This window comes from Pinus tabuliformis, chromosome 6 (assembly GCF_031772625.1).
Source record: "Pinus tabuliformis cultivar Carrire ecotype Pingquan chromosome 6, CPIR1, whole genome shotgun sequence".
In the NCBI taxonomy this organism is placed as follows: domain Eukaryota; kingdom Viridiplantae; phylum Streptophyta; class Pinopsida; order Pinales; family Pinaceae; genus Pinus; species Pinus tabuliformis.
Genome location: NC_142292.1, coordinates 1,079,267,687 through 1,079,276,481, shown reverse-complemented (window position 1 = coordinate 1,079,276,481; position 8,795 = coordinate 1,079,267,687). Strand labels below are relative to the sequence as shown.

Genomic DNA, 8,795 nt, shown 5'->3' with positions numbered 1-8,795 from the left:
CATATTGCTACAATAACTTAAGGGAAATTCATAACCTAATTGATAAGGGATCAATTCAGGTGAAAAAGGCGAGATATAGTCAAAGCCAAGTTAACTCTGCATTCAAAATAAATTACAGCATTGAGTTACATAAGTGAGACAACAAAAATTCTTTGAAAAGATCATTAACAAACCCTTAGGGGTGTTTAATAAACCCTAGGTCGATACCATACGAGAGGCAAAAGTTCCAGACATGAAAGAAAATAATCGGTGCACCTATAGAGTACGTCGCAAATCAGTGAAGCCATAAATCAATGCAAGAATCCAAAAGGGCAACCACTTGTCCACGAACATGGAATGAAAGTGGTGAAGAGAACTAGGTTATACTTGTGTAGATCACAATGAGGTTTAAACCAATAGCTAATGAAAGTGACATGCGAAAGTACAACAAACCCACAATAGAATGGGAAGAAACACCTACCTGTTAGTTATATGTTCTGGTCCATGCCAAAGTGGTGACCTACAAGTAGGAGGAACATACCATAAAAAAACAATGTCAACAAGAAACTGGAAATCTAGGAAAATACTGTAAACAAAGAAGAAATTGGTTTCTTACCCAATAACCTTCTATTAGAAACCCTTGGTCATTGTAGAGCTGTCAGAGATAAAAATGCCTTCAGGAAAAATTGCTCAGACCAGAATCAATCAGAAGTGTGTGCACTTTTTGTCTAAAAGCATATGAACTCTACAACAAGGGTAAGAAACATCGGGTGACCTTACCTTCAGACTTCGAACCAGTCTTGGAGTAGCTCTAGAAACTTCCCATCGTCAAACGAATGAATGGATATGCGGAATAAGCCCGAGAGTAGTCCTTATCTCTGGATGAGAAAATATCACCATAGATCCGGAGTACCAAACGATCGATGGTGCACATGATTCCAAGTACCAGTGAGTCAGGGCCTTAGGGATTAGTACCGATTAATGTAGGACAGTTGGTGGTCATGATCCACCAGGGTTCGAGTAAGTCAATAAATGTCACAACAACATATTTGAGAAGTAATTTGCAACATAACCCTTCAACAATACATAGTTCATAATAAAATAATAATAAAAAACGTGTGAACCAGATAACAATACCTTAAGAAAATTATAATATATTTCATTATAATTGATTACAAATGCAATAACAGATTTGTACATTCAACGCTAATTAATGGAATGGTTATATAAAGAATATGTTGATTACGGTATGATGTTAGCAATGGTAATATAGTTATTTTAATAATGTTAACTATGCTAATTAAAAATAAAAATAAAAAATTCTCTGTAGTGTGGATGTGGATGTTACATAAACATAGTCAAACGAAGTCAACATTGATAGTTATGTAGAAACGTAGTCAACCTTGATAGTCATGTAGAAATGTAGTCAAAGAAAGTGAACCTTGATACTCATTGCAATATTAGAAGTATAGTGTTTTTTAAATTAATGTAAACATTTAAATGTGAATTAAAAAATATATATCAATTTATTTCCAAAGAAAATATTTTTGTTTTTACAATGATGAATACAAAATGTTTCCAAATTACATTATAAGTAAATTTATACTATAAACATAATATAATTGTCAAATAAGCTTATCATTATGTAAGTATAATATACTGCCATATAATTAGTTTCATGTTTTAGATTTATTATGTCCTATGTTAGAGGGATTAATATATTAATTTTAGGGTTTATAATCTTAGGGTTTAATATAGCATTTAATATATAGAGCTTACAATATTAAAGTTTATAATTCGGGTTTATAATATTGGGCTTAATATTAGAGTTTATAATATTGGGTTTATAATACAGGATTTAATATTAGGATTTGTAATATTGGGTTTAATGTTAGAGTTTGTAATATTAGGATTTAATATATAGACGGTTTCTAATATTAGGGTATATAACTAGGGTTTATAATATAGGGTGTTCAATATATAAGGTTTGATATTAAGATTTATAATATTAGATTTTATAATATATTGATCTTAGTTAGGCATAGTCAACCATGGTAAACCTTGGTCAACCATATTCAATGTTGATTAAGTATTGGTATCTCTTTCAACCTAGAAAACCCCTTGCTCTACCCATTTCTAATGGCCAACTATGGTCAACCAAGTTTAGAATGGCCAAACAAGGTCAACCAAGGTCTCTATGATTGAACATGGGTTTTAATATTAGAGTTTTAGTATTGGGTTTTACTATTAAGTTATAGCATAGGGTTTTAGTATTGGGTTTTATTATTGTGTTTCAATATTAGGGTTTTAATGATCAAAGATGTGATATCAGAATGGTACAAAAATCTACCCAATGTTGCATTGTGACAAACATTATTGCAATATGACAATTCTTGTCGCAATGTTACATTATATTGCAATTTAATCAATGTCACATTGCGGCATTACATTAAAGAAATTTTGAGGTCGAAGATGGACTTTCTAAGGAATATTATAAAACAAAAGTGGAAATATTTTTTCAACACGTATTTTGAACTTATCTCCCTACGATTTTACTCGAATTTTGAGCGAGAACACTCGTTGGATGTGGAATTCAATTTTTCACCCAAGGAGTGCCCATGTTGCATACTTTTGATGGACACTACTACATGAAAAATATGAAATACATGAAAAAACGTGATTGCAAACACGTATTTTCATGCAAACACATATTTTCATGTATTTCACATTTTCATGTAGTGCAAACACATTTTTCCACGTGTTTCACATTTTTCATGTAGTAAGGTCCATCTAAAGTATGCAACATGGGTACTCGTTTGGTGCAAAATTAAATTTTGCATCCAACTAGTGCCCTCGCTTGAAATTTATGTAAATTTGTAGGGAGATAAGTTGAAAAAATAGTTTTTTTAACCTTTTTACTCCAAAAATTGTGTATCATCCCCCATGGTTGACATCATCATACTAAATCTTTTTGGTTCTTATAAAGTTGATTTTTGATGTACATTTTTGTTTTGAGGTCTATTTTTAACCTCAAAATTTTTCTAATGAAAAATTAGGCAACCACATTTACTAATGTTGTTGAGTATGTTTGGCAGTCAACACTCATCATCTTTAGTCAAACATAATCTTTTGTCATTATTATTGGTCAATATTAATAATCAAACATAGCCATCCACATTAGGGAACATAGTGAAACAAAGTCAACCTTAAGAGTCATTATTTAAATAGCTAACCATGATGATATTATAATATTGGGTTTGATATCAAGGTTTATGATAGAGGGTTTTTAATATTAAGATTTCATATTGGGTTTATGATATTGATTTTATAATATTTGGTTTAATACTTGTGTTTTTAATATTTAGTTTAATATTATGGTTTCATATTAGGATTTAAAATTACGTTTTAATATTGGGATTATATATTGAATTTAATATTATAGTTTATGATAGTGTTTAATATTAGGGTTTAACATTGGGCATTTAATATTGCATATAATATTAAGCTTTAATATTGGATTTATAATATTAGTGTTTAGTATTTGGTTTATAATATTGAGTTCAGTAAGAGGGTTTATAATATCAATTTTAATATTGGGCTAATAATATTGGATTTAGTATTAAGGTTTAATATTGTGTTTATAATGTTGGATTTATAATATCAAGGTTTAATATTATTGTTTAACATTAGAATTTATTTTACTGGGTTTGATAATAGAGTTTATAATATTGGATTTAATATTAGGTTTATAATATTGAGTTTGATATTAAAATTTATAATATTGGATTTAATATTAGGGTTTAATATTGTGACGTTGGAATAGTACCCATTGTGATGAACATTGTTGCAATATTACATTACATTGTAATTTATTCAACATCGCATTTCGACGTTACAAAATTAGGGTTTAATATTGGGGTATATAATATTGGGTTTAATATTAGAGTTCATTATTAGGTTTATAATATTGGGTTTCATATTAAAATTTATAATATTAAGGTTTATAATATTTAGTTTAATATTTTTGTTTAATACTGGGATGTTGAAATAGTACAAAAATATATCTAATGTTGCACTATCACAAACATTGTTACAAAGTGACAATCAATCTCACAATCATTGTTGCAATGTTACATTACATTGCAATTTACTTAACACATTACAAAATCAAAGTTCAATGAGTGTTTATAATATTAGATTTAATTACAATAATGAAATTCAATATTGAATTTATTATTAAATTTTAAATTTTATAATATTAAGCTTAATATTAAGGTTTATAATATTGGGTTTAATATTAAAATTTAATATTAAATTTATAATATTGAATTTAATTTTATGATTTATAATCTTTAGATTCAATAATATTGTTTAATATTAAATTTAAACATTAAAATTTAATATGGTATATGGTTGATGTATACTTACTAACTGGTTAATTTTGCTGGTTACAAACTTGTCACAAATAAAAATGAACGCATCACTGTAAAGTAGTCAAAATGTTTTAGTGATTGACTATTTACGATTTAAAGATCATAGCTAGTGCATACAAAGGTCATGTGCCATTGTTCGTAGAAATATTCTTATGGTAACTGGCCTTTGAGTTACATGGATAGATATTGCTATATAGTTTACAGACCGAGTTTGCATGTTAAGGGTTCACGATCTATCATCCACGAATTGGAAAAACACCAAACGGGCAACGTTTACTTTCCGGAGGAGACACCGTTGGCCAAAGATACAAGTCCAGATCTGCTACTCATTAGAATACATGTGATGATTTAACAACTCGGATTCCGTTCACTCGAAGACATCCAACAGGAGGAATAGTCGCCCACGCCCATCTCGTTGCAAGACTGTATAAGCAGGGTTACAAGGGTGTGTGGACGATCATCCACCGCAGGTTGAGTACTTTCTATTGGTGTACTCACAACACGTTAAGCTCATCTGTTGTACTTGTACATTGAAATTTATCTTCCCGCTCTTATTACGTCCGCGTTCTGCACGGATATGACAGCGACTCAGATCGCCGAATACTACAATATACGTGGACTGTGGCGGATACGAGGCCAATAATGTGACTGCAAGAAATGCATGTTACCTTAAGTATGGCCGAATGAAGATGGACTGGACGCATGATGCGATACTGCACCTACTTAAGTACATATCTGACATCACACCAATTAAAGTACACATAGTGACGTTTCTAGCTTATACTCATAAGGACTGTTAGCTGCAGCGGCAACCGCACTTACTTTCCGTTCACATGCTCACACTGCAAGTGTCCAGGTATGCTCGTGTTGAGGCCACTGCAGTCTGCCATGAATTGAATGTGACAAGGAATCTTCATTTTTCCAGTGTCAGTCTTTAATGGTTTTTTATTTGACTGGCAAAATGTCCATTAAATACAAGTCACAATCATAAAATATAAATAAATGTTGGATTCTTTGAGCCTACGTATTTTGGAGTTTTTTTGGCTGTTTAATTGTCTCAGAATTTGCTGGAATCATAAGTTGGGTTTGTTACAATCATAAGTGTGAATGTTATAATTATTGAATTTATGTATACAATTAAAACCCAATTTAAATAATACATTAAAAAAAATTGTTTTACAATATTGAAACCAAAAACATAATCCAAAATATGTCATTATTTCCTCACTCAACTGAAAACATTTAAAAAAAAAACTTAGACATTCCATTATTTTCTCACTCCACTCAAAACCTTAAAAATAGAAAGAAAGCCAGCCCCAAAACACTGGTCGATTGAATTTTTAGCTACGCCAAATTATGGCGAAAATGAAATTTACAGCGACGACTTTGATAATCCTTGACGAAAAACTGGATGGGACAACTGTCGGCAAATAAGGTTCCGTAAACTTGCACATTGCTTTCCGCCTTTCATACTCGCACCAGGTCCGTGCAACATTGCCCTCCGCCTTTCAAACATTGCCCAACATAGTATTTTCTATATTTACTGCGTTATAAAATCTACGAACTTCTCAAAGTTTAGACCTCATCCTCGCCAAATCCGTAAAGTATGTCAGACTACTTACCGAGTTTTCCCTGCAGTCCGAATTTACTTATTTAATTTCCGAAAATGACCTGCAGGTATATATTTTCACGGTAAATATTCATAATCATAATCAGAACATAGCGATACAGTAAAACGCGGTTATCATTCAATTTTCCTGTGAGAACCAATCTGGTGCAAACTATTCTACTTTACTTTAGTTTGGTCCGGTTGGGATAGTTGGTGCAAAAAAAGCCAAACAAAACATTTTGAACATCTCCCTGTAAAGAAACAGCAAGAATTATCGACAGTAACAAATTACAAAGTAAATACATACCTTCATTTACATTGGTAATGGAAATTGGCTTGGCTCGTAAATAACTGACCGTTCGCTGACTGTTTTGAAATTTGCACTAGTTCGTAAATGGTGTCCAGCAAAGATAAAACATGTCAACTCTTCTTTTTCCTTCTGCAATACGGTATGTAAGTCCATGTCGCCCACAACGCCTAGTCTAACTCTTCTATATTATATATGCGTATGGGGGTTATTCTTATTCAAAATTTGATAAGAGTGAGCTAGAATTATAATCTGCTGATTATTTTGTTAAAATTGCAAGTTAGAATTATAATCGGTTAATTATTTTGTTGAAATTGTAAGTTTTAATTATATTTAGTTAATGATCGGTTAAGATTATAACTTGAGATTATAATTTATAATGAGATTATAGTTCATAATTTGAATTTCTCATTTTTAGAAACTACGCTTGTGCAAATTAAAAATTACACTCTCCAAAATTTATATGACAAAATTCAATCGAACAAAAACTCAATTACAAAGCAGTTAAACTGCACCATTTTTATTTACACCCATACCCATAGACAATACTGAACAGAATAAACAGATCGTGACGGATTTAATTAAAAAATATTCCATATCCGTATTCATTTACAAAGTATAAAAGTAACCGTGTTCATTTTTTGAAGTGCCTTTGTCGCATTTGCTCTCACACATGATAAGATCAGTCTCAATTGTCAACTTCTCTGATCATTTATACAATAATAAACGCCTCCCAGTTTAACCCATTATATTGTTTGTACCCATTACTCCATGATGTTGACAACTTACCCTGAATGAACACATTATATATCTTTATGTTGTAAATATTACTGTTCTATAGACCATCTCGATGTCAGAACCCAACTGACTAGTCTTCAACAAACTCTAAAGAACTATATATGGTTACTTTCAGAATCCAACTTGCTAGTCCTGTCAAGTCTAACCTACTGTCAAAAACCATGTGCACGCAGATAAAATAAATTAGAAACTTCCCATAAGAACAACTGGAATTCTTAGGGTTTTGACGGTCTCCAATGGACTGTTGAGCTTGATAGAAGAAAAGTGCTTTTAGGGTTTTGACACATTGTCAAATGGCGGTTCTGCCTTAAAAGTTCATCTAACAAACAAATATTCATGCTTTCAAAATGTCTCGAATTCAATAACAATAATAACTTATACACAAGTAGAAAATGAACTTCCAGAATCAAGAGGACACTGTATTTTCATATTTTAATATATGATTAGCTAAGAGTACGCTTGCATTATATGCTAACATATTTAGTACATTTGTTGTACTCATATCTAGCACGTTATGAAACATGGCCCATTTTAGAGATCCAGCTATACATATAAAATATGAGTCAGACAAATCTACAGCATTGCACTAAAACTGGTGTTTGCCTCAAAATGGGTTTAACTTCAACAATCCATTGAAAAGGCAGTTCCATCTGTCCTGAGATGCCCCTCCAGGAAAAAAGCAGCGTTGTGAGGATTAGGACTATCCATAACCACGAACTGCATCTCTTCAGATGGTTTCCAATGTCGCTTGCGCTGATTTATAAACCAGTTATTTATTTGCTTCTGATCCAGCCCGGTAGATTCTGCCAATGCTATCTTTTGACTTTCCTGCATAGAAAAACAGGTTATCTCTGTCAAAAAGAAAAAGTACACAGCTTACATTGCTCACATTTAAGAATATTTGGTCAGATCATAAATAAATTATACCGAAGGATATGGCCACTTATAGTTTCTGGTCCACCAATCCAACAACTTTTGCCTTGCTTCCTTGGGGAGTTTGCCTTTCTTTTTCTTCTTAAGAAATTCTTGCTTGAGACTGGTCAAGTACCCACTATACTTGCGCAAGAGTTGATCTTTTAATTCCCGGTCTTCTGCATGGGGATCTACCTCATGAAACTCCACTTCACCTCCACTACCGTCTTCCTCTTCTGATGATGCTGCTCCATCTCCTCTTTCGTCACCTTGATCTGCAGGGTTTGTTTGTTTGTTAGGACAATAAAGTATGATTTAGGATACCAGTTACGCAAACATAACAAAAAACTTTGAAGCCCAATCCCATAGTTGAAAAACTACCTTTTGTCAGCTATGCAAGTCTCAAATTATGAAACAACTTTCTATCTACCAGGCATAATAACTTGTAAGATTTTCACAAATCCAAGACATAATAACTTATATGAACTGCCCAAATCCAAGACATAATAACTTATATGAACTGCCCAAATCCATGGCATGCAATTAAGGACACATGCTTAAAAAATGGCCTTTCTTATCAATGTGATTAGAGAAATGGAGATCTAAACTGTACAAATAAATTGCTCCGTGCCAACACGTTCACTACTTTCCAAGATTTCTTCAAGTCTTGACACAAAAATTATACGACATGGCTGGCCTTTTTTCACAAGTTTTTCAACTAAATATCTATTTGAATAGCAAATTCATAAGAACTGAT

At 32.0% G+C, this 8,795-nt stretch overlaps 1 long non-coding RNA gene and 1 pseudogene across 2 annotated transcripts in view; both read right to left on the bottom strand.

The window, feature by feature from the left end:
• Positions 1–369: 369 nt before the first annotated feature.
• Positions 370–847, bottom strand: LOC149262653 (uncharacterized). Its single transcript, XR_016249485.1, has 3 exons — positions 760–847; positions 596–634; positions 370–499 (listed from the first exon to the last, which is right to left on the bottom strand). It is a non-coding gene; the product is annotated as an uncharacterized LOC149262653 (long non-coding RNA).
• Positions 848–7,463: 6,616 nt separating this feature from the next.
• LOC149262652 (homeobox protein rough sheath 1-like) overlaps positions 7,464–8,795 on the bottom strand; it is a 111,147-nt pseudogene continuing 109,815 nt past the window's right edge. Inside the window, exons 4-5 of the transcript XR_016259185.1 lie at positions 8,054–8,313; positions 7,464–7,954 (exon numbers count right to left, since the gene is read on the bottom strand). The product of XR_016259185.1 is annotated as a homeobox protein rough sheath 1-like (transcript). The remainder of the gene's footprint in view (positions 7,955–8,053; positions 8,314–8,795) is intronic.